Source organism: Carassius auratus, chromosome 16, assembly GCF_003368295.1.
Source record: "Carassius auratus strain Wakin chromosome 16, ASM336829v1, whole genome shotgun sequence".
NCBI classification, from domain to species: Eukaryota; Metazoa; Chordata; class Actinopteri; order Cypriniformes; family Cyprinidae; genus Carassius; species Carassius auratus.
In genome coordinates, this window is record NC_039258.1 from 21,042,418 (window position 1) to 21,056,336 (window position 13,919).

The window sequence follows — 13,919 nt, forward strand, 5'->3', positions numbered from 1 at the left end:
TTTCAGAGCGCCCTTCACAATGCAAGCTTCCTAATTCATCCCACCCAGAGCAGAAACTACATTACCCATTCACCCTTAAGTTATACAAGTTGAATAGCGCATGTGTCGCTTTTCCCACTGTTAAGTGTCAACAACTCAACGTGGCCGGAGAAGGTGTGTGAAACTCGTTGTGAGTTATACTAAAGCAAAATCTTGAGTATTTATTGTCTGATAAACATTAAAAACTGTCTGCGGAGGTTAAGTCGTCCTGCAGCCCCCGCTGGCTGCTCATTGGCTGCAGCATCTTTTTTCTAAGTTCTAAAAAAATACCGTAGACGGCAAGGCACAAATTTAGATATTAATTTATCTAATTAATCTATAGCCTATGCACAAAGACAATATGATCTTTTTGTCCCCTTTTTGTTTTAAAGCTTGATGAAGAGAGAGAGCGCAAGTTGCTGCAGCTGAGGAGGACAGTGATGCACGCGTACAGGAGTGATTGACAGTTCGCGGCACTGTGTACAAAAAATACTCCGCTACACAATTATTTCGTTATTTTCGTTTAAGCTTATTAACGTTAGCGTTACAGAAAGGTCTGATTTACGCACTGTTACAGTCATTGTTGTTTTTTTTTTTTTTTTAAACAATGACATTTGAGTTCATGATTTTAATGTTGCTGTTTCTTGTGGCAGACTAAATGAAGAGTAATGTTTCTTGTGGCAGACTGAAGAGTAATCGAATGCGTTAACGCGCTAATTTTGACAGCACTAATATTTATATATATATATATATATATATATATATATATATATATATATATATATATATATATATATATATAGATAGATAGATAGATAGATAGATAGATAGATAATTAAGAATAATAATAATATTGTGCTTAAAAGTACATACATTTTTGAAGTGTTGGCCAACCTACTAAAGCACAATGTAAAGTGTCTAATTATAATTTTAACAGCAGTGTGCTATTTGATATCAAATTTTAACGATCTAAATGCAAAATGTAAAGCGCATGGTGCAGATGCACTCAGCATCTGAAAAAATCTACTTTTGCTATTTTAACGATGGATAAACGGTTGGCGTGCCCGGGTGCATGGTCTAAATGGGTTGTGCCTATTCTCTTAATGAGTAATCGGCCTAAAACACACCTCTTTTTCAGACCAGCATGCCCATGGGCGCACAAATTGGCACAAATGCATTTGCTAATTAAACTACGTGGCTCTGGATGGGAAAATGCGAACGGCGCCGGACTAGCAAACAAACTTGCATTGTGCTTTGTATCGCATTGCGCCGGTGTATGATAGGGCCCAATACATCTAAAATATACTATGTCTAAGCTTCATTAAAAAAGTAAATAAAATAAAAATGACTTTGAAATATATTTTTGCTTACCATAAATGATACTAAACTGCAGAAATAATTGTGTAAGTACATGTAAAGATATATTTTGATGGCCTATGCAAGTGCAAGTCAAAAACAGCACTCTTACAGTCAGTAAGTTCAACTAAATGCATTTAATATACGTTTCAACTATAAAACATTTTCATTTAATTGGAAATATCATGCAATTAAGTGTCTGAAAGCATTACATTCAGCTCACCACTATACCTCATGAATAGCCATTGCACAAATAGCTGTTGAAGGCAGAGATCAGCGTTTGATTAGGCGAGTGAGATGAGGCCAGCCTGATGATTACGAATCTGATCTGTTGATGTGGAGGTCAAAGGTTCAAGGCTGCAGCACTCCCCGTGACTTACTAGTATTTTAACCTTGAAGAGGGTATTTAACCGCAGGTCTCTCCAATGAAACTACTGTTCCTGTAATTAGTGTACTGCTATAGCTTTGGATAAAAACCATTTACTGAATGACATTTGACCGAGTAAAAACACACTGCACCATAGCCTCAAGTCATGAACAAAAGAGCTTATTTACACTTATTAGTCGTGTTTGCAAAAGCATGTATCATGATTACTACTGCTCAAATTTAGATTCAGGGATTTGACCTCTAACCTTTTGTATTTAACGTTGCTGTGTACCTTGTCCTGCATCATTTGCGCTACAGATTTGAATGCTAGCTTGAAACTTAGCTGTTAATTTATTCAATCATACCAAGAGGTGACATTTTTTCCCTTCAAATGTAAATGTCCCAAGAGTCCCAAAAGCATATACAGCAACATAAAATGAATACCTGTGGCTCCTGACAATAAACTGAGATTGTATGATTCACAATGATCCATCTGTGCAACAAACTTTACTTTACAACATTATTACCTGTAATCCATAGACTCTGGGAAAATCTGATTATTTTCCATGAACTGGTTCATAATAAGCAGTTTGTTTATTTTATCACATGATGATGTGGCATGTATGCAATTATTTAGTGTTTTAATAATATAAAACACTAAATAATGATGTGAGACATGAATGTTTTACATGTCTAAATCATATAAAGTGAATAAAAGTAAACAGCTCATCTTTCATATAAACCATGAGAAACCATAAAAGCTTTCATTTTGCCCTTTTCATTCAAGTGCTTCAGACTCGGAGTGACCGACTGAAAGGGAACTCGTTATATTGTGAGGAGCCACAGGTAGGCTATTCATTGTGTGTTGTCATGTATACTTCAATGTTACAGAAGATGCTGGCTTACATTTTATTAATCACAAAGGGTTTTTATGAATCTTCTCTACTGTTCTGCTCAAGAAAATGTCACCTACATCTTGGATGGCCTGAGGGTGAGTAAATTAAAGCTGCGGTAGGTAACTTTTGACGCTCTAGCAGTTAATAAACAGAACTGCTTGCGTCTTGCGGAAGAACTTCGTAGCCAGAACTACTTCTTTCTGTTTATGTCTATGAAGAATCACAAAGGTACTGGGTTACTCCGCCGCGGTATCCCCGAAGCAATATAAAATAGTCCAAATATAAACACTTATTATAGGTGCACCCTAGTGATTCGGGACAAGCTAAAAACACGGTTTGGAAACTGGATTCATGGTGTACTCGCTTATTATATACATTTTTCTACATTTTGAACACAAACAAAGTTACTGCAAATGGCAATAGGACCACTGGGAGGAGCCTAAGATTATCTGTCTCATATTCTACTGTCAGGACATAATGACAGGTTTAACAAATATGTAAAAAATATATTTTTACAAAAGTTACTTACTGCAGCTTTAATGGTGAATTTATTTAATTTTGGGGTAAATTATACCTTTAAGCAGTCAGAGTTTGGATTTTTGTCTTGTGGATGATAATCATGAAAAACAAACCTTTATGATGATACATTTTCTGGTCATATTAAATGTATCAATCAATAAAAAGTATATGTATTTATGCAAACTGTTTATGCTCCTCAAAGATCCCACATATGTATTTGCACAATTGTATAAATAATGTAATGAAATTAATGTTTTATATACAAAACATACTGAACGTAGAATTATTAAATGATTCTTTAAATATGAAGCTAAATATGAAAGTCGGTATCTTACAGATTCACTCATTTAACCAATTTGTTCAAAATGGCCGATCTGTTCAGGAATGTGACTTGGTACCAATTGATGCTACAGAAAGATGTGCTAAAAATAGTAAGAGTAGTATACTAGTATGCAGTTATGAATGCGTTTCGAATCAATGACCCACACAATTTGTTCAAAAACATTATGAACATAAAAGCCTGCACCAGCAGACAGACACAGTATTTCAAAACTGGATGGATGGACATTTAAAAAAAGGCTATTACTGTATATAATATCTTTATTCTGAACAGTCTATTTCAGTTTAATGGCCAATCTCTAAGCAGTGCAAGTCAGCGTTAACACCATGAACACTCATAATCTGTGAGAAATAATGAGCACTATTTGAGCACTCTGAAAACAATAGATGAATCCTCCCACACCACTTTATGCATTATATAACACACTTACCTGGCTTTAAAGCTCTCCAAACAGGTTGTCTACTCAATGTTGTGCAGCTCAAATAAAAATGATGTAAAATATATGAACTGGGATATGCAATATTCCTCCCAATTGAAGACATTACATTAGATTTATAACTGTCACGTCCCAAAGATTCGATGGCACAAACATAAATTTCAAATCTGTTTGTGTAACTGGCCTTTTAGTCACTTTGAAGATTCAGTCGGTAAGGATTCCAAGTGCATTTTCACCAATTTTAGATAGAAAAGAGAAACCATGAGATCAACTATCAGCATGTCTGTCAACTATCAACAATCCCATCTGTCTCTGCTGATAAAGAAGGCCGGCGCTGAGACGCTCTTCGGCGAGCGTGGGCGAGTCTTAGCGATGCTTTAGAAAGGAAATGTGATAAAATTAGAGACGGTCTCATTAAAGACTGAATCTGGTTAAATGTTTGCTTTAATAGAATTTCCTGTCACATAGTCATCTGAGAGGTAGATACATAAACCATCACCAGTTGTAAGGAGAGATGGGGCACACACTCACACACCTGTTCTTTTCTCAGCCGTGCTTTGAAATGAAAGAGAAATGCAGACACTGAAATAAACTGTGGTACATGACAAAAAAAAAAAAAAGCTGCGGAGTCGAATCCTTTTGTAAAACTGATAATTATGTTTCTCAAAGGGAAATGAGATACAGGCTTGTGGCAGACCATATTTATAATTGTATTTAATTGCAAGTTTCTTTAAAATATGAAATTAGTAATTTATGTGACTTTACTGACAATAAATAGAATTAATTGTTGCTATTAACAAAAATAGCAACAGTTGGTTTCCTGAACACTAACTCTGTTAGGAGTTTGGATTATATATATATATATATATATATATATATATATATATATATATATATATATATATATATATATATATATGTTCACATTTATTTATTTATTTATTATTATTATTATTATTATTATTATTATTATTATTATTATTTTTATTTTATTTTTATTATTATTATTATTATTTTTTTTTTGTATGTATGGCTATTCCTGATTAATTGATGTCTTAGTAGTGGTAGTGGTAGTAGCAATAGCAGTAGTAGTATCAATTAAATGAACAGTGTGCCAGGATTATTTTCTATTTCTATTAACTAAAGCCAAAAAATAAAAAAATAAAAAAGGTAAATTTAATAAATTATAACTATCAATCAATCAATCAATAAGCAAGTTGCCAAGGAAACATTTCTCATTTTTATTTAGGTTAACTTCATGTACTAAAATAACTAAAACTATAACAGAAATAAAATATTTTACACACAATAAGCTATTAAGCTATGACTTTAAAAACAGTGAATATGCAGCTCTTCTTCTGCATATCTTGTTTAATTGCTATAAATTATTTTTATTTGTATTGTTTAAAGCAGTAGTTCATCAGATTTGGAGAAATGAAGCATTACAACACTTGCTCACCAATGGATCCTCTGCAGTGAATGGGTGCCATCAAAATGAGAGTCCAAACAGCTGATAAAACTGTACAACTCCAGTCCATCAACTGCATTTTTTACAAACACAGATATTTTCACTCAGATTTAATTAATGGACATGAGTGGTGTGGATTACTTGAGGATTATTGTTTGTTTTTGTTTTTTCAGATGTGTTTGTACTCTCATTGTGACAGCACCCATTCACTACAGATGAGCCATTGGTGATGGTGATGGAAAGAAACAAACTCATCTGCATCTCGGCAGCTAATCTTTTAAAGTTGTCAAGAAATCAAAATACACCCTATTTTCTGATGAAGTAACAAACTCAGATGATGCTCAGATTCATGGATAATATCACCTCAAAACATACTTATATTTTATAGCAGATGTTGTGCAGAACCTTGTAAAATAGGAAAATATGGTAATTAGCTCGTTTTGTTTTGCTGTTGTCCTCTCAAATGGCAAGCGGACAATGAGGGTGCTTAGGATCACATCCAGGGTCACTGCCCTTGTAACAGCTGGGATTTGAATGCCCTTCTCATGGGTACAATGGCTCTGGCGAGAGCACGACTGTGTCCACTTCTGCTGGGCTCGCTTCTGCTAAAAGACAAACGACGATAGACCATAGAGCCTGTCATTTCTCAGGTTTAACAAAAATGTTACGTCAAAAGGCTTCTAGCTGTAGTAAACAGTCCCAGCTGGTTGCCAGTTGTAGTTACACAGCAATTCAAAGTAAGTGTACACAGATCAAAAACTTGTTGAACTGATATTTCTGTCTTTCATATACATTGGTTAATTTCTCAGGGCCTCCATGATCCCAAAACACTATTTTAATAATATACCAACATTTATAGTGGTTCATGGACGATCTCGGAAGTCAAGCAATCCACAGGTATTATGTAAAAGCATGCAAATATCTGTGTCTGTGATCAGGCATTTTGCTCCCGGCAATAAATAATTCAACCTCATCCAGCTTAGACACTTCAAAAAGAGTATAATCAAATCACATGAAGGAGAAAATAAAGGCCTGATTAATAATTAATGCAGGTGTCCCAGATTTTGTCGCTTTAAAAACACAAGACTGACCATGTCAAAGGAGATAAAAATAAATACATTTGTACATGTTGCTCCCACATATTTTACACAAACAACAAAATGTGCTGCATTAATAACAAAATAGTATAGTCGAATATACTCCAACACCTCTGGTTTTTAATCTGTCGGTATATTTCACCGTTGAATACACATTTTCACAGTAGGAAGGGCCCACTGATGGACAGACTGTTCTTGTTTATCACCACCCTGATTCCATCTGTTGCACATTTGGAGAATCAGTTCCTGGTGCGTTTTGATAACCTGCCAAGCACTTCCTCTTTAGCAATTCTTAATAATGTGCACAATGGGCCTACAAGTCAGAATTTAATTAAATAAATGAAATCATCCTTTTCAGCTCGTGTGGTAATCTTTCAAGTTTGATGGATGGGTGAAAATCAAACCTTCAAATCAGCTCATGCCGAGCCTTGACAACTAAATACAACTGTATATATTAGGAATGATAACAGCTTTGAAGAAGATTTGAAAACGGTTTTCACGAATACCAAAATGGAGCTGTAATGTGCTTCAGTATTGTAACTATTTTACAAAGTTCATAGGTGAATATTATGTGAATCATACAAAACTTGCAAATTTTGAAATAAATAAATAACCACGAAGGATCACCCAGACTCCACCCATAAAAAAATAACCATCACTAAGCAGATCACATGAAAAATGTACAAATAAATAATCATAAATAATACCAATTCACCAAAAGTTTTCAAATTTAAATTATAATGATATTGTGTTGGGTATTTACATGCCAATCTGGCATTTTGTTCTGTACATGTGCAAACCAAAAGTCATTAATTCCATATAGAACACTGATTTCCAATAGAGATTTTGAGCTTTGGAACTGTTGCGTATGCAAACTCCTGGTTGGATGTAATACAATATATATAGAATTTTGAAAGTAAAGTGAGAATTGTCAATATTTCCCCACTAAAACATTATTCTTTAAACAATTTTTGGTCCCACTTTATATTAGGTGGCCTTAACTACTATGTACTTACATAAAAAAAATAAGTACAATGTACTTATTGTGTTCATATTGTATTGTAAAACACGTTTGCTGCTATTGAGGTGGGATAGGGGTAAGGTTAGGGAGAGGGTTGGAGGTATGGGTAAGTTTAGGGGTGGGTTAAGGTGTAAAGTATGGGTCAACAGTGTAATTATAAATGTAATTAAATAAATTAAATACAGATGTAAATACATGTAGTTTTTATTTTAAATATAAGTACAATGTAAAACATGTATGTACACAATAAGTACATTGTACTAAATATTAATTAAAATGTAAGTACATAGTAGTTAAGGCCACTTAATATAAAGTGGGTCCCACTTATTTGTGTCAAATGGTTTGTTATGAGTGTGTGTAATAATTATTTAACAACTGTCAAATATAATAATAATTATTATTATTTGCCTTTAGAGGAACCCATAACTGGAATAAACTCCCACCAGAAATGGAAGATATAAAAAGTCATTGTAATTAAGCATGCATGGATGAATGGATGAATGAATGAATACATAAATAAATGCCTAGGTTGGTTGAGACAAATATTGTGAACATAAGGATTTTTAGTGCTACAATTGTATGTTTTGTTTTATCATTAACCTGCCCTTCCCTCCCTGCCCTACCTTAACTAAATCTGCACTGAACCTTCCTTAAATGTCCACGTGAGAACACAGTTAAGGTTCAATAGCGCTAAAGAACGTATTTGATCTTGCCCTTCAGATGACTGGGTAGCCATCCGGAGCGACGCTGAGTGCCAATGCTAAAGAGATGACCTAGATGCTAAAAAAAGCAAAGGTGCTCGTTGACTGTCAGTCTGAATTTAATGCTCAGTTAGACTTTGTTTTGAGACTGATTTGTTGGGCTTTGCAATGCCATGAAAGTTTAAGTCCATTATGTTAATAGGGAGTTACAAAATTACCCCGGGCAGTGCAGCTAATTGTCATATTTTAACAAATTTAACATTAGCATCCCTTGGGCAAATTTAGCTTCTTATGATTTTGATTACTGAGCTAATGCGAGTTAGGATCAAGCACAAGAAGTACTTTAAATCTACAGAAATCATGAGGTTTTTAAAAGTAACTTCCCTGATTGTTGATGTGGGAAATGAATATCGCAGAGTCAGAATAGTTGACCGACTGACTGGCGGAATACAAGCTTTTGTCATTTATTCATTCGAAATACACAAACTGCCATACAGCCAACTGGCTTCCTTTCTCATTTGCAATTGAGATCGTACTTGCTTCTTTGAAAGGGCTTAGCTCATTTCATCCTTGTCACAGAATTGGCTCCCATTCCCAGGGTTCCCTCCTGCAGCACGTTTTCACAATGTCAAGAAAATTAAATCAACCTGCAGTGTGTATTCAAACATATCAGAGGTGTCGGGTTATAAAGGCAGCTATCTGACTGGACATGTATTTGGTGCCTAATGCCATACCTCAGTTAACTGCCAGGGGCCACTGACAATTTAGAAGATGAATCAATTCTGTGTTAATGTAAACTCAAATACTGTAATTCATCTAAAAATAAAAATACTGTCATAATTTATTCAAAATCCAATAAACTTACTTTCCCAACAAAGGCTGATTAATGTATACAGAAATAAGACTCTGTATACATTTTTGCAAAGCTACATATACATTTTTGTACAGTTCCATTTTGCACCATAAGGCATTATTTGTAAACTAATACATTTTCCCTTTACATTACACATATGCAGCTTCTCACATGGTAAAATTGCTCAGTAGCCCACCTGTTAAAACATTGCATTCATCTCAACATGCTCTTAGACACAAGCTCAAAAGGCATGGTTGCTTCAGCAAACGTGTTTGCTTTTATTAACACTATCGGTCAGGTTTAGTGTAGGTGGTCTGTTATTTTCGAACATTATAGAAGATAATCCTTTTAACGCCACTTACTGGACATTTTGTTTTCACACTGCCAAAATACATGCAGCACCCAACGTAATTCAATGTTGGCACATTCATCTGTTTCAAAGAAAATTGAATGCACTTTGCCGCCACTCATTGCATATTTCACTTTGTAGGCTCTGAGAAACATTCAGATTCCGATGAGCCTGGGGTTTCCTTTCCTCTCTGGGACACACACAAAATCCACAGTTTTTTTTTGTTTTTTTTACCATAAAAAGAACAATTCACATGTCAGACTCTAATAATGACAATATGTGACATGTTTTCTTAATTACAACTTACCTGAGGTCATACGGTATCTTTGTATGATCAACAGACTAAAGATTATGCACTCATAATTCATATCTCCAATGAAACACTTCAACCTTATCAGCTAAAACCACACTTGCATTTAGATTCAGAAATGACATGTTGATGCTCCTTACCAAGTTAGACACCAAATGACGTTGATTGTAACAACTAAATGAGACAAGCCAGTTTTGAACATAAACCTTTGCAGTTGCAGACAACACAAAACTTGTATACTTTTATTTATATTTTTCTTCCTTGGGCTGTTTGGAGATTGACAGAGATAACCTTACTGAATTGTTGCATTGGAAAGAACTGTGTGAAGAAAAAAAAAACGTCAACAAAATAACACTGAAGGAACTACATTTTCTGAACTAATTATAACACGGTATATATATATATATATATATATATATATATATATATATATATATATATATATATATATATATATACCCTGGCGATCTGACAGTTGTGAATGGGGCAGATTTAAATTTTTGTTTAACAGTTCTATTAATTATCATCTATGATATTTCGCAATAACGCAACGTAACATCCAGACTGTGTTCAGTTCAAAACACGCAAGAATAAAATGCACATATATAAAGGAGTATGAAATGTCTACAAGCTATATGGTCAGGTGTCTGATCTAACCATGATCCCTTTTTTCCAATTTTTCCTCACATTACACTAGGCGAATTGTCTCTGGGCCCCAGCAGCCCACTAACTAAGAAGAAGTTCGGGGCAAGCGATAGGAGTTAGCGAACATGCTGACCAGCACTTTCTGCACTGTCAAAGCCAATCAGTGTCTGTGCAGTTAATGGAGAACACAAAACCTGTTTAAAAGCTACATTTACCACTTGGCTGATTCCATTACATTGTGTAATTTCCAGGTGTCACATTTCCCCTCCACATGTCTGTCTCAGTGCTCCCCCAAGCAGCCCCTGATTAGTTAGACTCTACTGACTTCCCAAATCCGCCTGAACCTCAGCGGGAGAAACCCACCAGCAATCCTGGAGAGCGGATGAAAAGCCTTGTTTTTCTCACATCTGCCATTGTTTGATCTATATTTCTTGATGCATAAATGGAAAACAGATATTTTTTAACAGAGTCTTTGCCAGTGGAATTGGACATACAAAGCCACAAATCATTTTTGCTGATGTACTTTTTTGCAATTGGAATCTAGACTAATTACTACAAAGAATGCCAGTTGGCAAGAAAAATGCAAAATAGATCTCTTTAATATATTAATTGTTTTTTCAAGACAACAGCGTGAAAAATCTATAATTTAGGTTTAAAATACAGACAATTTGATTGTACGTAAACATTTAAGGCAGCTGAATTTGAGTTTTTAAGTTGAAGTATAGGTGGTTTGTTTTTGCAGACTTACAGTGCACCTGAAATATGAAAGAGCAATTTCTTCACAATGTATCTCAGATCATCAGCATCAAAATCCTACTGTACATGTTTATACGGCACAGCTGATGATTAATTTAGACAAACGACAGTGTGAGTGCATTTACAATTACTCAGCAGCATTTCACAGTCATGCTCCCTGACTTGAAGAGGTTGGACAGACATGTTTTACATTCCGTCATGCCACATCGCTTCAGAAACAAACTTTAGGTTAAGATTGTTTCATCAGCTCCATCTGTTTATCTGAGCAGAAAGCCATTCTTAGTTCTCAGCCCTGATTTCACTGTATGTGGGAAGGAGGAGAGAACATTTCTAGGTTTAATCAGCAGAGGCCTGTGACGTGCGGGTTGGAAATCAATTCCCTGTAAGGATACAATCAAGTGGATTGTTTGATTTGTGGTATCCCCCACTTGGCCAGGCCCATCAAGACCAAGTGACAAATGAGGAGCAGCCGTTTGACCTGGAGGCCAAGCCCTTTGAAATGATTTAACCCTATTGATCCCATGATTTTTATTTCTCTTTGGACAATCTTTTTTTTTTTACCCACTTTATTTAAGTGTCTTTAACAATCTACATTTAAATGAATCATTTGGTACAATGCAATTACTGTGACCATATGTGTTTTTACATTGTACTTTATATTTACTACTTATATACCTTCCTAGTTACATCTGTAATTAGTTTTTGTACTTAAATCTATAATTACACAGTCGACCAAACTTATCCCTCACTTTAACCATATCCCACCTCAATATCATCAAGATTGTTGTGCAATGCAGTATGAGTTACACTTTATTTGAAAGTGTCCTTGTTACAGTGTTAATGGTTGCACTTTATTTTACAGTACGTGTACATACATGTACTTATAGTGTACTTACAGTCTATTAATCTAAGAAAGTTCTTGTAATACAAGGTAACTACATGGGGTAGGGTTTGGTTTAGGGGTAGGTTCAGGGTTAGTACCTAGTTATTACATAGTTATTGTAATTACTATAATAAGTACATAGTGTGTACATGAGGAACAGGACTGTAAAATAAAGTGCTATCATGTTAATTATACATTTAAGTACTGAGTAATATGAATTAATTACATGTACTTGCTATATGGTTGGGGTTAGGATTAGGGTTACTTGCATTTAATTATGAATCCACATTTTTCAGCCAAATCCTTTTGACCTAAAACACTTACATTTTTGTTATATTTAATTAATTAAATAGTTCACAATTCTCTGATGTTGGATTTCGGTCACATGAAGTGTTTTGTAAGAATGTTTTTTATTTGAAGAAATATATTTTAAGTTTTTTTTTTTTTTAGTTTTTTTTTTTTTTTTTTATTGTTATTTCATTATTATTACAGTCCATGCAAATCGAGAACTGTGAAATGTACTGTGCATTCGCAAGAGAACTAAGAGCTGAGAGCTTCAGACGATGGCTCATCGATGCTCAGGGCAGGCAGCTAATGGCCGCATGGATTTACGTATGGGTAATCATTTTTATTGAACAGCCGTGATACACAGCATTCCCAGCTGGAACCCAAGCAGGCAAAGCCAATTAAATCCAACATAAAGAGCAATATACAGGAAATCCGACTTTAGGGAAACCACTGATGGCTTTTCATCAACCTTATTTTTTTAAACATTAGATCCAGAGTGACTTAGAATTACATAAAATTTACTAATTTTATCATCGTATGCATTTATAAAGAACAAAAACAAACAGAAAATAAAAATAAATTGAGTCAAAATTACAAGGTTTGAGAGTGAAAATTATTTTTCCATTGTGAAAAAAGAACAATTTAGCAAACTTAAAAAAGAGTACTTATCACAAAAAATAATATTAATAAAATTAAAATAATACATTTTTAAGTGCAAATTCAATGTACTTTTTTAATAAGTAATATAAAGTTTTTTTTTTTTTTTTTTTTTTTTTTTACTAGGGTTTACTCATCCTCTACAGTTTTATTCAGTGAACATACAGTATACCAATTTAAATCCCAACATCAAATGGAACAAAATTCAAATGCACGTCAGCTATTGATTAATTATAAAACAGGCCACTGTAGCACCTCAGCATCTGTCTGTAATTATGTATGAAGGATTTGACTGACAGACCAGAGCTAGTTAGAGGTTACTGAAGTCTATCAGCACTTTCAAGTTTGTTTCTCTCATTGTAGTCCCTTTGCCTGGCGATGTGAGCGCCACGCTCTTTACATCTGTCTCTTTTAACAGAGTAGGGTGGCACATTTACTGATCCCCACAGGAGGCTGATTCACATTGAGAAACAGAACACCTCCTTAACAAAGCTGGCTCTCCGCAGCAATAACGGCAGACTAATAAAGAGCGAGCGTCAGAAGAAAGTGGAGGGGGACTTTGCTAGCTTTTATTGCTGCCGATCTCCTCTGGTGCAAATTGCAGGTCAAACAGGTTGATTTGCAGGTTGACCTGTCCCTTCCCGGTTGACGCCTAAAGCATACTGCTGGGAAAGTGTATTAAACATACTTAACAGGCCCCTGGTGGTTACCTTCCTTTATTTGTAGTTAAAATGCTGCCAACCTGAAAATTAATGTCGATCACAAGCTAATTAAACTTTCGGAAACCAACAATCAAATTCCACTGGATATTAAAGTAATTATTTACATGACAGTTTATCTGTGTTTAAATTGCCAGATTAAATTATAATAATACAAGTAAATATCAAGGTGGTCATTACTGAAAATAGTATGCTGTGAATGAGATTCATCCTCTGTGAAGGTGTACATCACCTGGAACA